The following is a 16,033-nucleotide window of genomic DNA, read 5'->3' on the forward strand; positions in this document are numbered from 1 at the left end:
TTTTTGAAAAGAATAAGAAATATAGGCTGGGCATCAAACAACACTACTACTGTTTGGAAGGGTGCTGGAGGAGATACACAAAAATTGATAGCAGACCCAAGGTTGAAAAATACATTATATGTTAAGGAATTTATTATAAAGGACATTCAATTCTAACCAAAGAGTAAAGGCTACTTTATAAAAAAAAAATTAAAAAGAAAAAAAGAAGGTTAGGAAGGGAAGATATACATTTGACCCTAATTCTGTCATGAGTCTTATGTGGTTCCACAACAGCATCAAGCTTTTTGTTACTCTCATATTGAATTATTTTACATGATACTTACAATATTTTTTTTTTCCTTAAAATATATTCATTAGGCAAAAGGCTAAATATGCCTTGCTCAAATGTAGGTATTCTTCTTCACAGAGGAACCTGTATGCAGTAGAAATTGAACCCCCAACTTCCTTTCTAACATGTATTTTCATTGTGTTTTCAAATGCTTGTCAGATTAAGTGTTTCTATGTGGAAGGTCTTTTGACTGGGGAGAATAAAAGAGAAATATCAATAAATATGGTCATGACAAATGCTTGGATAAGTCATATTCTTCACTGTCTTTTAATTGTTAGATTATTGTTTCTCTTTCTCACTGATACTGAGGCAAAATACCACTTACATCGCACTGAAGAGATTTGCTGAAATCAGATAAGTAAATCACATTTAAAAGGAAAGAAAATACGGTATTTTTTGAGCAATTATAAACTTCTCAACATTGAAAATGAGAAATTTCATAGATACTTTGCAGAAATCTTTTATTTCTCGTTTTTGGCTATATTTACAACACACAAGGTTAGCTACTGTCAGCTGAATAAATTTGCCCTGGTCTGTAACCACTCCTGGTACTTCATTTAGAGCTTGTTTAGAAGGAACTTGGGTATATTGCTGAATTGTGAAACACATGCCCGTTTTTTATTTCTTAAACCATTGCCGCACTTCGATTTGCAAAGAAATTTCCTCACTGCACTTCGTTGTTTTCCCATTAGGTATCTTTTATCCTTGAGCTCACATGAACAAACTATTTTTTAAACATTTCCAGAATAGAATTTCAAGTTGGTAAACATTTTTGTAGCCTTCTTAGATTTTTAAATGAAACTATCTACTAATTTTCTACTTTGTACTGAGTTTTGTGTTACTTAGAATCACTAAACGAAAGATACATAGAAATAACAAAAAAGTATCTAATACAGATATCTGTTACAGGGAAAAAACTAATAGGTCTAACGTGTCTGAAGAATTTGATTTTTCAGCAAAATCTATTCACAGTCTTCAAAGTGATGTTGTCACTATTAAATGCCAAGTGTAAGTGAGCAAGTTCATGAGAAGTGCTCAAGAAACCATAAATCAGGAATGGCTTAAAAGTAAGGACATTATTCAAGCTAACTCTATTACGAAAACAAGGTGAGAAACCTGACACAGCAGCAAGATAGTTATCACAGCTTTAAGAGAGAAAAATTTCATATGTTCTTAAGCAAAAAAAAAAAAATATTTTCTTTTTCATTTTCAGGTTTCATTTTCTTGTAGAGGCAACAAAGCTGCTAACACATTGAAAGTAATATGATGAAAACAAAATGTACACCATCTCTTAAAGACTATTTCTTCTTCTCTAATACAGCCTAGTACATAAACATACATACCTTCTCTTTTCACATGTATTCTTCATAAACTTTCTGCTGTAGACACAACTGTATTCTATTATTCATTGATGTATGTGTATACAGAATTTACCATATACCACAGTAGGAAAAAAGAACTTAACAGCAAATGAAAACAAATCACAGTTATTTGAATTTCATAAACCGTATGAGCTCAAATTTAGTGGCTCTACTCTCGCTATCTGATTTGTATTACCCAAATTTAATTTTTGAAAACAAATGGTCTGAATGACAAATAGGTCTGGAATTTGCATTCTATTCAGTTTTGAGGAGTTTGTGTTACTTTCATATATGCCTGACTTTCAGTGTTCACTATAATATTTGCTTTGCTTATGTGTTGCTGGGAGATGATCCAGGCCTCTAGCAATCAGGCTATGTGTTTTATGTCAGTTTATAAGGTTTGAAAGTTGAATAAGCAAAGCAAGTAAAAGATTCTTGGACCTGGACAATCTTAAATGCAAGAAAACGTACAGTAAGTTTCATCAAAATCCTTAATACTTAAATAATTTGATGATTTTTTTTCTGCAGCTGTCTTGAAATTCAGATTTTGGTGTGATCTACAAAGCTAGATATCTCTGAAATTTCTAGCCTTTTTTAATTATGCAAGTTTAACTTTTTTAACAGGAGAGGTAAAGACTTATTTTTCGCACTTGAGAAATGTCTGTACTTGATTGATATTTAGGGAAAAAAAAAATTCATTAATTCAGCTCAGTGTATGAAGTAGACCTATCTGCTAGGGACAGGTGTAAGCAAATGAGACCAGTAAAATATTCTTTGTTTTTTTGCCTTCTCTTGTATAACATCAGAAGTTGCAAATACTTTGGAACAAACCCTGCTCTTGCTCTCCTTTAATTCTGCCTAATAAGATGATTTCCTGTCCTGCCTAGATGCTCCATCTAGTCCTACAAGTCAGACGTTTGTAACAATGCAAGGACTGTGTTTGTATTGTGGTGCGGGCATGTGTATCTGAGCTAGGCCTTTGAGACAGACAGCTCAAAAGAAGTAAGAGGTTTCTTCTCAAAGACATACAGAGAAAGAGCAAAAAAGTATTCCATAAAGATTGTAGAAGACAGCCAGTGCTATACCCAGGGTATTGCAAAATAAGATCCACAATGGCCAGCCAAAGATCAACACATATAGCAGGATCTGCCTTAATTAATCTAAAGATGTTGGGATCAAGGCTATCTCTTCAGTTCTGCTCTGACAGTCTGTTACTTCCATTTTCTTTATTAGCAAAGGATTCAACTCTAAGAATGGGGGGGCATTGGAACTGGGATTTTTGCCATAAATCCTTAACACCAAATCCTGTGCTCAGGTTATAGACATTTGTTTACTTTGCTTTTCCTTCTCTCTGTAACTGTTAAAATCATTATGTGATGTAAAAAAAGAAAGGGTAAGGGAAACCTAAGGGACAGGGAAACCTAAGGGACAGCTGGTTTTACATTTTATGTAAACTGTGAAGTAAAGCCCAGTCCTGTTCAGGATACATTCAGTGAGCCCTGAGAATAATACTTAAAGGCAAACTTTATGCAATCACATCTCACTTTTCCCTTTCCCTTAAACTTCCATGCTTATCAGAGACTGTGTAAGAGAGAAAAATCTTAACATTGGAAATATAATTCAGTTGCCTGGAGCTTACTGCTGAGCCAGGGACCTTTGTGCATGGACTTTATCCATGGTACATATAATTTTCAGACTGAATACCCTTGGTATCGCTTAGCTATTTGTTCCAGCTCACACCATTCTGTCTGGAGTCATTGCTTCGGTCTTACTCCCACTGATGCCATTCTCCACTCTTTTCTTCCTTTCTATTTCTCTTCTCTCCTATCTGACTGATCTCTCTTCCCTCATTGATCTTCCTTTAACAAAAGTCCACTTGAAAAAGTTAAAGGCTAGATTCATCTCAAAAAGAAAAATGGAAAACCTGCAGGCAAACTGAAAACCAAGATATTATTCACTCTTCTCTTGTCAAGTTCCTCTCCTTGGTCTCCAAAAGACCGCATATCTTTTGAAGCATCTCAGAAATTCTCTTGCAACCACACGCAATGACTAAATTGTAATTAAATTAATTTAGTATCTTTTTCTTTTTAGCAGAGAGGGAAAGTCCTATAGGGCATCGGATCTGTAATTATTGCCATCAATTCTTGGCTCTGAGCCCCGTCCTCAGGTCATACACAATTTCTGTTATGCTTCTTTCTCATTCTAGAGATTGAAATGGAAGCCTGCTACACTACAACACAAGGGAGAAGAAGTGGTAGCAATTTTTACGTTTTGTCTGTCAGTAATTACATCATGATTAAGAAGTTTAGGAGTTTTTCCTTAGCTATTCAGTTTGCTGATTTGCTTTTCTCTAGTCTAGTACAGAAGAAGCAGTGAGGCTAACAACAAAACTCAAGGGAAAAAAGGATAAGCTTAAAATTCACTTCTCATACTACTTTGTGAATTTGAAGCAACTCCATTTAAGTTGAATGAGTGAGAGGGAACAAAAAAAAATAATTTTTTCACTGTATTTTTACTGGTAGCAAGTTCCAATTTTTCATATTGTGTTTTAGGGTCAATGACAGATGTAGGGAAAACAAATAAAAAGGTGTAAGAAAACCATGGATAGTTAGTCAGTACTATGGCAGTGAATGAAGTAAGAATAATACAGTGCCTACAGAAAAAAATTTACAGTTTTTCTTGCAATGAAAATGAATATCTAAACCCCAAAAGTAGACTAATGCACTGGTTTCATAATGGACTGTGGTGTTCATGCACCAAAAAGAATTAAAATAATCCTTCAATAACCAGCTGTTAGTATTAGTATAGCTAGAAAGGAAATAAAGGACAACATGATGTAGCTTTGAGTTACTGTCCAGTGAATTAGTATGCTGCAGATGTAATCAAATTAAGGTTAGATAGTACCGCCCCTCAAAATCCCCATTTTCACTTTGTTAAAGCAGCCAAAAAGCCATTTTCATTCTGTAGGATTTAAGTGTCTCAGGTGTTCATTACAGCTGATACTGATTTGTCTCATGATTACATTTCTTTTTGAGACTGTTTCCTCCTGCTCTTTGTTAGAAGTCCAAATAGAGAAGTTTTATCTTTCCTCTGGAGATCTGCCTTTTGCATAGCACAGTGTACCATTTACAACAGGGGTTCATAAAGATTTTCAAGAGGAAATAATGGGATTTTTTAACCTTGCCATAGTGTAAAAAGGGTGATAAACAGAAATTCTAAGCTGGTGAGTAAGGTGATACAGACTTTATATGTTGGCAAGCTGGACACTAGGCTTGGGGAACAGGGATGTAGCGGCCTCACAGCTTAAAAAAAAAAAAATAGAGTGTAAATATATCAGAGAAGTAACTTTTCTCTTTAACAATAAGTTAATGAATGGCAGTAAGTTAGCTCATGCTGTACTTGCTGAGGAGGTACCCTTCAGCAGGAGCAAGGCTGACTGATAAAACCTAAATCATTGTTACCTGAGAGACTCAGCTTAGAGAGTCAGCTGCATTCCTGATGGTATTCCTGGAGCACAGTAGGTAAGTACTCAACAGAGGAAACACTGATATTCAGAACTATTACGGACTGGTTGTGTATGTGCTCTGCAAAATTTTGGAAAAGAGTAAGAATGCCTTTATGAGGTCAAACAAAATCTTGCCTAACACAGTAGCCACAGACTCTGCCCCTCAGAGCTCTCGAATACTGAATGATGCAAGCTGAAGTGATTTTTATTAGCAGAAGAATTAGAATTTTCCCTGTAGTCCTCTGAGGAAATGGAAAGAGGGTGAGGTGGTCAAAATGTCCAAGTTAGAGAATTATTTTTTTTAATTATTTTTTTTACATTGTTTAGGAATGCTCTGTGAAGATTGGAGATTATATTAGAAGGAATGAATGTTCTCATAAGCTTTTTCAAATTAATATATTAAGGTCCTCAAATAAATCTGTTGTTTGATTCAATAACGGTCTTGATAGTTTTCTATTTCCAGTATTGGTTTTACTTTCACCTATTAGATAATTTTATCAACTATTAGCACACTTAAATTTACTATCTGTGGCTTGAGGAAAATAATGGATGAACTGGTATAATGTCTCCACTTTACTGTGACTGTCCATTAACCTGTCACCAGTTTGAAGAATGCAACCTAACTTTTGAGAGGGTGCTGAGAGATTTCAAGGGCAAGACTGGGACGGTTAATATCAACACTAGCAATTTCCTACAGGCTTAGCATGCAAGTCTCCATCTTCTATGCTCCTTCTGAAAAGGTTCTACACAAAATATGATTTTGATGCAGAGATTTTTTTTCTTGGAACTGACAGCTGAAGCGGGGCCTTACTGATTCATCACTGAGAAGTGCTAAAAGCCGAATACATTGGTCATAGCATCAAGCAGAGAGAAATCTTTACATACAGAATCTGATCTAGCATGTTTTTTCTCAATGACAAATTTACAGACCTTGTAAGGATTTCTGGAAAAAGCTGTTGTGCAAATTAGCCCAGAATTCTTGAGGAAGGGCAAACATATCATTTTGGGTCTATTGGTTTTCTCGATGACCTGTGATGTCCAATTGTATCAAAGCCTTACTTAGAGCAGGACTTAGGAACAGACCAGATGTGCCTATTCTTTTCCCTATGACTTTATGAGAAGTAAAAGGTCCCATGGCAAGGAAATCTATGTGTAAATAATTGTGTGCTCAATGGATTACTCGCGACAGAAAGGGAGAAGGACCAGTAAAGGAGTATAAATAGATTGTTGGGGAGATTTTCTAGGTCTCAGCAGTGAACTTGGAGCCGAATGTTGTCGAAAAGTGAGGCACTACCTCACAGGGAAGGATGCTGCACCAGTGGCTGGCTTCAAGAGTGTTCCTGAGCTGGGAACTGTCAAATCTTGAATCAGTTACCATTCACCAGGCTTGCTATAATTGTTTTAACGAGAACTGAGAAAACCAATTCTAAACCCACAGCTGTGGTTGCTCAGATTTGATATTAATATATCTTCAAACACAGTTTTGTTTTCCTAGCCTTCCATTTTCCATTTACATCTCTTTTGTCTACCGTTGGTTCCCCAGCTTCATCCTTGGTTAGAATAGTGGTGTTGAGTATTAGCAATATTTCTTCAAGTTAGATAAAATAAGTAAAAGGCTTGCATTATAAAAAAATGGTCTTGTAGGCACTGAAAATATTTGATAACTCCTTTTTAAACTCTTCCCACAACAAAGGTTTTTTTCCTTCTCAAGGTTATCTTTTGTATATCGAATCAGTCAGTGATTCTGTCGTTGCAGCGGTAATGCTTTAAAGCTTGAAATGTTTCCTTACAGCATCCATTTCAGCTCCTTCCATGACGTAGGTGACACATTTCAAGGATTTTTTCAGTTATTCCTCGTTCAGAACTTCCCATATTTTTTCTTTTTTGTTAAAACTCAACAATTTTAACAAAATGATTTTTCAATGTCATTATTTTTGTAAAATATTAGGTACATTTGTAAATACCTAACCATTTTTCTTGACTTGCCCTGGCTCCTTCTAGAACAGCCAGAGAAAAATAATATGTTCCGATTGCCTTCATTCTGACAAAAGATCAGAATTTTTTGTCCTGTCTGACAAGCATTTCTCAGGGACTACTGCTACCTCTTCTTTACATGAAAGTACAACATACCTGCTTTGATCTGTCCTAAATAAAATAGCATATGTTTACTGTATACACAATAAATCATTAAGGTATTCACCTCTTCTGAATCTCAGTATTTTCTTCTGATACTTTCAATGCCAGACGCCCAAGGCCACTGTTTTGGTTTGGCCTAGATAAATGCTAGGTCCCCACCAAAACCACTCTATTACTCCCCCTCCTCATCTGGACAGGGGAGAGGAAATATGATGAAAGGCTCGACGGTCAAGATAGGGACAGGGAGAGATCACTCACCAATTATCATTGTGGACAAAACAGATTGAACTTGGGTAGAAAAGAAAGTTTAATTTATCACCAATCAAACCCGAGTAGGATAATGAGCAATAAAACTATATCTTAAAACACATTTTCCCCACCCCTCTCTTCATTCCTCGACTCAACTTCATTCTGATTTCTCTATCTCCTCCCCCTGAGCATCACTGGGGGATGGGGAATGGGTGTTGTGATCAGTTCATCTGTCACTCCTTCATCCTCAGGGGGAGGACTCCTCATACTCTGCCTCTGACCCAGCGTGAGGTTCCTCTCATGGGAGACAGTTCTCCACAAACTTCTGTAGGAGACCCTGCTCTGGCAGGGGGGTTGGACTAGATGACCCACAGGGGTCCCTTCCAACCCCTAACATTCTATGATTCTGTGATCAGCTAGATGTAGTTTCTCATATCTAATAAGACTGGAGCCTTTGTCTCACAGAGAGCACTACTGCAGGTTTGTCCCCCTACACAGCTGCTGATTTTAATGAAATTTCTAGGAACTAAATTTATTTGTCCTTTCACATGTGCAGTTCAACCGGGCCATTGAATAGGAAGTTTTTTGAAAGGTGAGAAAAGAAGAGGGAGGGGCAGACACACACACAGATGAAAACTCAGCACAAAACTGCATGAACTTTCATTCCTTGGAAGATGTACTTAAATAATAACGTATTTGCAGTGCAAATTTCAGTTACATTTAAGCAACTCTACTGATCAAAACCCCAATTCAGCAAAAGTCAAGGATGCCTCTAGGATATTTTAAAATGTATTTTCAGATATAAACTTATTTAGAAAAGCAGTTAAGCATATGCTTGGTCCATTGAAGTCAATGTTTTCTGTTTTCTCTTCTGAAGTTTATATAAGTGACAGCTAGAAGGAAAAAGTGAAAGTCAAATCAACCACAGTTTGGCTGTGGTCAGAAGAACAATTTCCTCAGTGTACCACATTGTTATTTGCATTCACTGAGCTAGAGGCAGTTTTAGTGATCAAAAATCTGTTATTGTCATTTTTTGGACGTCCAGCACTGCACTATCACTGCAAGATAACGGACTTGGATTATGGCATTTAAAACTTCAGGAGAAATTTTAAATTAGTTCATATAAGAGAAGATTTATTGATCTGATCATGTGCAAGCCAAGTAGAATTCAATTAAATCTTTATATCCCAGGAATTGTTTGCATTTGTTAACTAACAAATAGAACTATATTTTTTCACTACTGTATATTTCTACATAAATAATTTATATTAAAAAATCAAAGTGTATTTAGGCTGGCTTTCTAAAAGTTAACAGTTCACCTCATTATTACAGTGAAAGTTTATGTGCCTCGATATACTTCTTGAACCTGTCAGCCTGTTTCAGTCAAAATTTTGTAGAAGATATTTCAAGGATAATAAATACTTACAGGTTTCCTGAATATTGGTAGCTTGCTAGAAGCAGAAAGACTTATTTATTTCCTCAACTGCACACAGAAGTGGGGAGAACTCAGACACTACTGTTAAGGACTCACTATACATAGCTGTGTATTCTGGGTGGCTCCAATATGTGTTGTCTTTTGGTCTGTGTACAGACAAAAGAAGTAGATAGAGATCCGGGGACAAAATAGAAGTATGTAAAGGGGACTAGGGCTTGAAGCATGGCTTTGGGAATAGAGTGGTTGAGTTGTCAACATACATTTAGGCACAAATATTAAAATATGCATTTAGGCAGAAAAACATTGGAATAGGCTGCGCAGGGAAGTGGTGGAGTCACCATCCCTGGAGGTGTTAAAAAAAATAGATGTGGCACTTCAGGATATGGTTTAGTAGGCATGGTGGTGTTGGTATGACAGTTGGACATGGTGATCTTAGAGGTCTTTTCCAACCTATGATTGTATGAAAAAGGAATAAACATGACTGGAATATTAGGGGAAAATATGTCAGAAATCCCTAGGAAACAGGCAATAGTTTTATTGCTCATAAAAAGAGTTCTCAAGTTTGTCCCTCCTTAATTTTTTTTTATAGTCCAACCAGTTGGGAATAGAATCTTACTCTTGACCTTGTAGCCCAGGAACTGTTGGTATATACTTCTTACAGATACCAGCTCTGAAGTAAAGAAGAGAACAATTACAAATCTGGTGATATTCTTCCACGAACTACTTGGACCTGTGTGGAAATATGACTACTTCTGCATGGCTGGGGATCCAAAACACCAGGACAGAGCAAACACTATTTAAATATGTCTGAGGACTGATGACGTCTTTGTAGATATTTCAGGATCCTTGTTAATCATTGTAATCTTTGCACACCCAGAATTATAGCGCTCTCAGGTTTAGCAGTGCCTATTTAATTTATCTTCCCTTCCGGACCCTTGTTCACTCCTTTCTTTCTTCTTCTAGGTTAGACCCATCTCTATATCTTGATATCATCACAGTGCATAAGCTGAAATAAACCAATTATAGATAACACAAACAGCTTTTCTCCAACAATTTTCCAGCATAAGAGCTAAATTTATTTTCTGTCCAGAACTACTACTCAAAAAGCACCAACTTTCTTCATCAGTAATACGATCATTATATTCTGAAACACATCCATATGTTGCTATAAAATCAAATCTGTTTGCAAAAGTAGAATTATTTTTTCCAAGCGCTATTTTTTTGCGCATATTTGGCTGAGAGGCTACACCTTTATTTACAAGTCAGTCTTACTTCTTCCACTACCTTAGCAGTAACGTCTTCATTGTGATGCATGTCCCCAGAATGTTGCATTTACTTACTTTCTTTGACACTTAACTGTTAATAGATTTCTACTAGATTTCACTTTAAAGTATTTATTCAACATAAGCAAATCTGGTTGCACCACATTCATAAATAGCTAATGTTCTTTAATAACTGTATTTTGACTTAAGAATTCTTTGTCTGCATGGCTATAGCAAGGAGTAAATATGTGAAACGTTTAAGCTGTGCCCAACAAAAAATTTACCAGATCCTTCTGTACTTCTTCCAGGGCTTAATTAATACTGGATTTTAAACTGATATTGAGGACACTGAAGGACAAAATATGCCCTTGTTTCACATACTTCCTAGTGTAGTATCAGTCGCTGCTGCTGCTATTAAACTGCAGTTGAATTACACCATGACTAACTGAGAAGGTGTTTAGACTGGTGAAGAAAAAAAGAATGAATAGCACAGAGGCTAAAGAACAGAGAGAAAATCCAGCCCTGTTGTATTAGAAGGAGGATTGACATGGTCCTAAAATGCCTCAGTAGCCTCCGTGCTGGGTTCTCAGAAGGCCTGTGAGAGGATTTTGTGTGAGGCTTAAAACCTAGTACTGGCAAAGAAATGTAAACCTATTCCTAACACCATATAAAAGCATCAAAGGGGAACAGAACACGGTAAATTCCTCAAGATAAAAGCAGTAGGGACACAGCTAGTCAACAGCTGTGAGAACAGAATTAAAACTTGCATAAATTGGAAATGGTAATCCCCAAACCAAAGCTGAATCCAAATAATACACTATGTATATTCTCAACATAGGATTCAAACTGGGTCAACAGGACATCCTGACTAATTCTGTGGATGGCTGCCAACGTGCTCATGCAACTGTTATCTATCGACCAATGTCAAACAGTTCAAGTTTGCTTTCCCCACAGACTTGAATTTTTCAAATAAGTATGTCTTAGAGCAAATGGGCCAGTAACTACTCAACAACATAGTGCTGAGTGTTAGATTTGAAGCTTAAGTCAAATCTCATTTAAACATATTTCAGTATGGTACGTGAATGATAAGAGTAAGAATTTCAAACATACATGGGATTTGGAAGAATGACAGAAGGAAAAATTCTACACAGTATCAGAAATGATCAAAGAAAATTTAAAAAAATACAAGACTATAATATAAAGGAAAGTACCAGTTCCAGTTGGTGAAATTAATTTTCATTGCTTTGCATGGTCTGATTAAATCAGGCAGTTTATTTGCAAAAAAAATGTCTTTTTCTGTAGTTGTTCTGTCCTTCTTAATAATTTTTTAATTTTCAACTACTTCTAGCATTTTTTCCATTTATGTATTCTTCACAGATATTAATCTTCATCTTCTTTCGTCTATTGCTTTACCTTTTCTTTGCCATAGAAATGTAATTCAAAATATGGATATTGTTCTGAATTTTTATCTTCCAGTAGCAGACCAGTTCTTTTCTAAGTGGCTGCAAAAAATTGTCTGCATCTCAACGAGTGCAAAAAACAGGGACAATGTATTTTCTCTGCTGTTTGTCTGTTAGCATATCTCCTTGTATTGGTTTGGCCAGTGTCAACTAACACTGGTCCAGACAGTGCCGCAGAATGGCCTGGACAAAACCAGGACACTTCACATAGGCAATTTGAATGTGGCCTCCCAATTGTGGAGTCAGCCATTTAGATACAGCTAGTCACCATGAAAGTCACAGTCATCCTTCTGATCAAAACTTCCAGGCAAGTGTCAGAGTTACTGACATCCCAGCTGCTACTGATGTTGGGGTTCCCTTGTCACTCAGATTATTAACTCTATGTTCTTCATTTTCCTTTTTGTTCCTGCCATTTATTCTCTTTCTCACTTTTAAGAGGGTTGTCAAGAGATGCTTCACTTTCTGCCTATATATTCCTGGGAAATTCTTTCTTATGAAATTGTCTACCCTATTGTGAAATTGACTTATACTAGTATTTTTTTGTGATTCACAGGTCTCTGTCTATACTCTTGATCTGCCAAATGTCTGTCCAACCGCATATTTCTGTTTCTCAGACGTCTTTATAATATTTGCTAATGTACAAGTAACAAATTACCAGCATAACGTAAATTCCTTGTGCTTCTTAAACTCACTGCACCTTCTAGGCATTATCAAAAATGCATAATTCATAGAACCTTTTTTCTCCCCCAACTACTACTTCCACAGTGACTGTAAAAATAGGAGAAAGTGACGTCTATGGCATTTTTCATTTTCTTCCCCGGGTTATTTCCTGTTATATGTTCCACAGCTGTATGAGTAATACCTTGAATCTTCTTTAGTTTCTATGTTACTGCTATTTGGTTTGAAGAAGACTTAATCCATGGTTTATATACTGTAAAAGGAGTATCCAGTCCTGCATGCATTATCCAAAAATGTTCTCACATGAATATTACATATGAAAAGAGGTATCTTCAACTCTGAGTTCTTTTGAGGGTGAAAGAGTATTTGCCTAAACAATGATCATCAACATGTTGGAAAAAACTTCACCAAGTTTGTAGAAAAAATATCCAACCCTTACAAACTCTGCTCCACAAGTTAATATCACCATATATACATGTCAAACATTTCATGGGTAACTGCTAATAATTTGTGTAATATTATAGTTTATATCTTGCTTCTATTCAGAATCGTTAAAAAGTCCATTGTTTTAAGAAGGTTGTTTCCTTACAATATATGTAGCTTAAGTGAAAAATTAATACTAGCATATTTCATGAGCAGCAATATTTCATTACCTTTAGAATAAAGAAATTGATAGAAAGAATGAGTAGTTTACAGAATGGTGGCAGCTGAACCACGAAACTGAATACAAATTCTTTGTTTCTCTCAGATTCCTGGCAGCAATTCTGTTCAGCATTAACTGTATGAATCCATTTTTTTACTCCACTGTCTGGGTTAATGTTGATAAAAATTACTAGAGATTAAAGAGAACTTATTTCTAAATGTAATCAATGTGAAAAGGTACATCTAGTTCTAAGTAACAAAATAAAATTCCCACATGAGAAACATGAAATGTGTTTAAAATAAGCTACTAGCTGAATAGTATTTTGTTGTGTAAAAATAAATGGTAATTAAAATCTGAATTAATAAAAAATTTATTGGTGTGCAGAAAATATTACCATGCTTTTTTTTTTTTTCTGGAAAGATATTATTTTCATTTTAACCTCCTTCAGTTATTGATTAAGCATGGACCCCTTCCCGTCTAGTGAGAGGGTGTGCTCCAATCACAAATGACATGCACATTTTTCGTCAAAATATTAACACCAATGTACCATGTGAACAATATTATGTTTTTATTTTGTTTTGGAATTTGAACAATCTGAGTTTGTTCTTTATTTTGACAGTGAACTGTAATTTCTTGCTTTTACTAAAGGATAGACAGGAAGAAAAGAAGCATATTCTTCCAGCAAGCTGAAAAAATAATTAAATATGTTTAATCAAAAATGAAAGAAAAAGGAGAAATCTGGAAGAAAGAGATCTTTGATGAGCGAAGTTAGTCCTTTCGTGCTAGTATGTATGGTATATGTTATTATTTTTAAGAGAGATGGTGATAAGATTAATACAGAAAACTTTATTAATGTCTATGTAAATTTTGCATTCAATAATTGGAATGCTACAGTAAAGTTGAACTTCATTAATTGAGAGTTTCAAATATTCTTGCAGTTACTTTGAATTCTCCATCTTCCTCCAAAAAACCAGTTGTCATAACACTATTTATGCCTAATGACTTTGGGAGACCACTAACACCTTAATGTTATTCACAAATTATGCAGTGTAATCACTTGTGATTTTCACTGCAAGACAAATTTTATATGTGATTGAAAATCACAAGAAACAGTAAGAGAGGAGAGAATTCTTTGTGCTCCACAATGTTTGTGGGGGTGCCTGCTCAGCGTCCCCTCTGCAAGGTGGCCAGGATATCAACAGTTGCTAAGGCAGGGAAGTGAGTATAACAGTGAATGTCAACAGAACATCCAGAACTAAGAGGCAATTTGTCCCAGGTTGACAATGATAAAAAAGAATACATCCATTCACTAAACAGCTTAAAATCAAAGAAGACAACTTGAGAAGAAGTACAAGAGAAGCTTGAAAATTTGTAATAGTGAGAGAGAAGAAAGCAGCAGAGAAGCAGTCAAAACCTGGTTTGAAACTGTAAGAAATTACGCCAGAGACACTGCAACTTTTACATCAACCTTACTGAGCATCCTTCCATCAGATGCCTTTGCAGGTGTGCATCTAGCTCAAGGAGGGACAGAGTGGGTGCAGCAAGTAGCGTTCCACACTTCCGATGTTGTGGGTAGTTAAGGCTTGGCGGTCTGAAGATGTCGCGCTGTACGGAAAGGTAGTGTCCTCCCCCTCTCCTAATAGCCAATAGCATTTAACCCGTGAAGTAAACAGACGGAAGTGATGCTGTAAACCTAGGCTATATAACGCTGTGTTATTTATCAATAAACGCCATTTGCCGTCCACCACATTGGTGTCTGCGTGCTGATGACCCGAGCGGCCGAGGGGTGGGTCGCCGAGCTGTCCCTGAACCAGGTCGCCACGCCAACGAAGGCGACAAGTGGTGCCGAAACCCGGGAAAGACTCGCCTGGAATCGGGTAAACGGCGGCCGGAGCGGCAGGACCAGCCCCGCGGGGAGGACGCTCCCGGACTAGCAAGGAGGATGGAAGCCCTTGTGAAGGTCGTATCGCAATTACATAAGCAGTGGGGGATTGATTGTAAGCCCAAAGATTTTACGCTCGCAGTTGCGAGACTTTTGCATATTGGGGTCATTGACCAGCCGGTGGATATTCTCCACCCTGAGGTGTGGGATAAGTGCACTAAAGTGTTAGCCGAGGAGATGATGTTCTCGGGTTGTGGGAAAAACCTTAAGTCGTGGGGGAAAGTCGTACAGGCCCTGCAGAAAGCTAGACAAGAGCAGGAGACCTGGAAGGCGGCAAGGAGCTGTTTGTTTGCTACCCCAAAATTGGGAATCGGGGCAGCCACACAGACTTTGCACCCCCCAGACGATAACGGCTCTGCTGAGCCTAAAGATCAGCAAGAGGGCGGTACATCCCCTCAACTCCCGGACTCCGACCCGCTTACGGAGGGAGAGAAACAGGCTAAATCCTTCTGGAGCGGGTTAGCCGAGGAGGCTGGGAGCGCCGCGGAAAAAACAGGGTCTGAGGAAGTCTGGGCTACACCACCGCCCTATGCGCTGCAAGATGGCACCGAGCACAAAGGGGAAAGGCGGGATGAAAATTCCTTTGATGATAACAGAGAGGAAGCGCTAAAGTTATCAAGCGCACAAGTTATCAAGCGGGAGGTGGAAGAGAACAGGGGGGTGAGCGGGGGCCATAGAGCCAACCAGAGCGTGCATTTCAAAAGGTGCGCCTGTGAGGTGGGCACCCCGCCGAGCGGAGGGCGGGGCGGGCCCGGGGGGGAGGAGCGGCCCGCCCATAGGGGAGGGGGCCGGAGCTCGGCAAAAAGGTACTGGAGACCGGAAGTAACCAGTCAGTCGAGTTCCGACTCCGATTCAAACACCAGCGGGGACGAGTGGCTCGCAACTGATTTAAACGTAGTAGAGGAGGAAACAGAGATAAATAAAGTCAAGAGCCAAAATATCCCCATCCAAATTAAAGAGAAACCGCGAGGGGGAGAAATCCCTCTCACGGACTGGAGGAGAATAAAGATTGCGTGCGCCGACTGGGCCCCATC

The sequence above is a fragment of the Opisthocomus hoazin genome, chromosome 8 (assembly GCF_030867145.1).
Source record: "Opisthocomus hoazin isolate bOpiHoa1 chromosome 8, bOpiHoa1.hap1, whole genome shotgun sequence".
In the NCBI taxonomy this organism is placed as follows: domain Eukaryota; kingdom Metazoa; phylum Chordata; class Aves; order Opisthocomiformes; family Opisthocomidae; genus Opisthocomus; species Opisthocomus hoazin.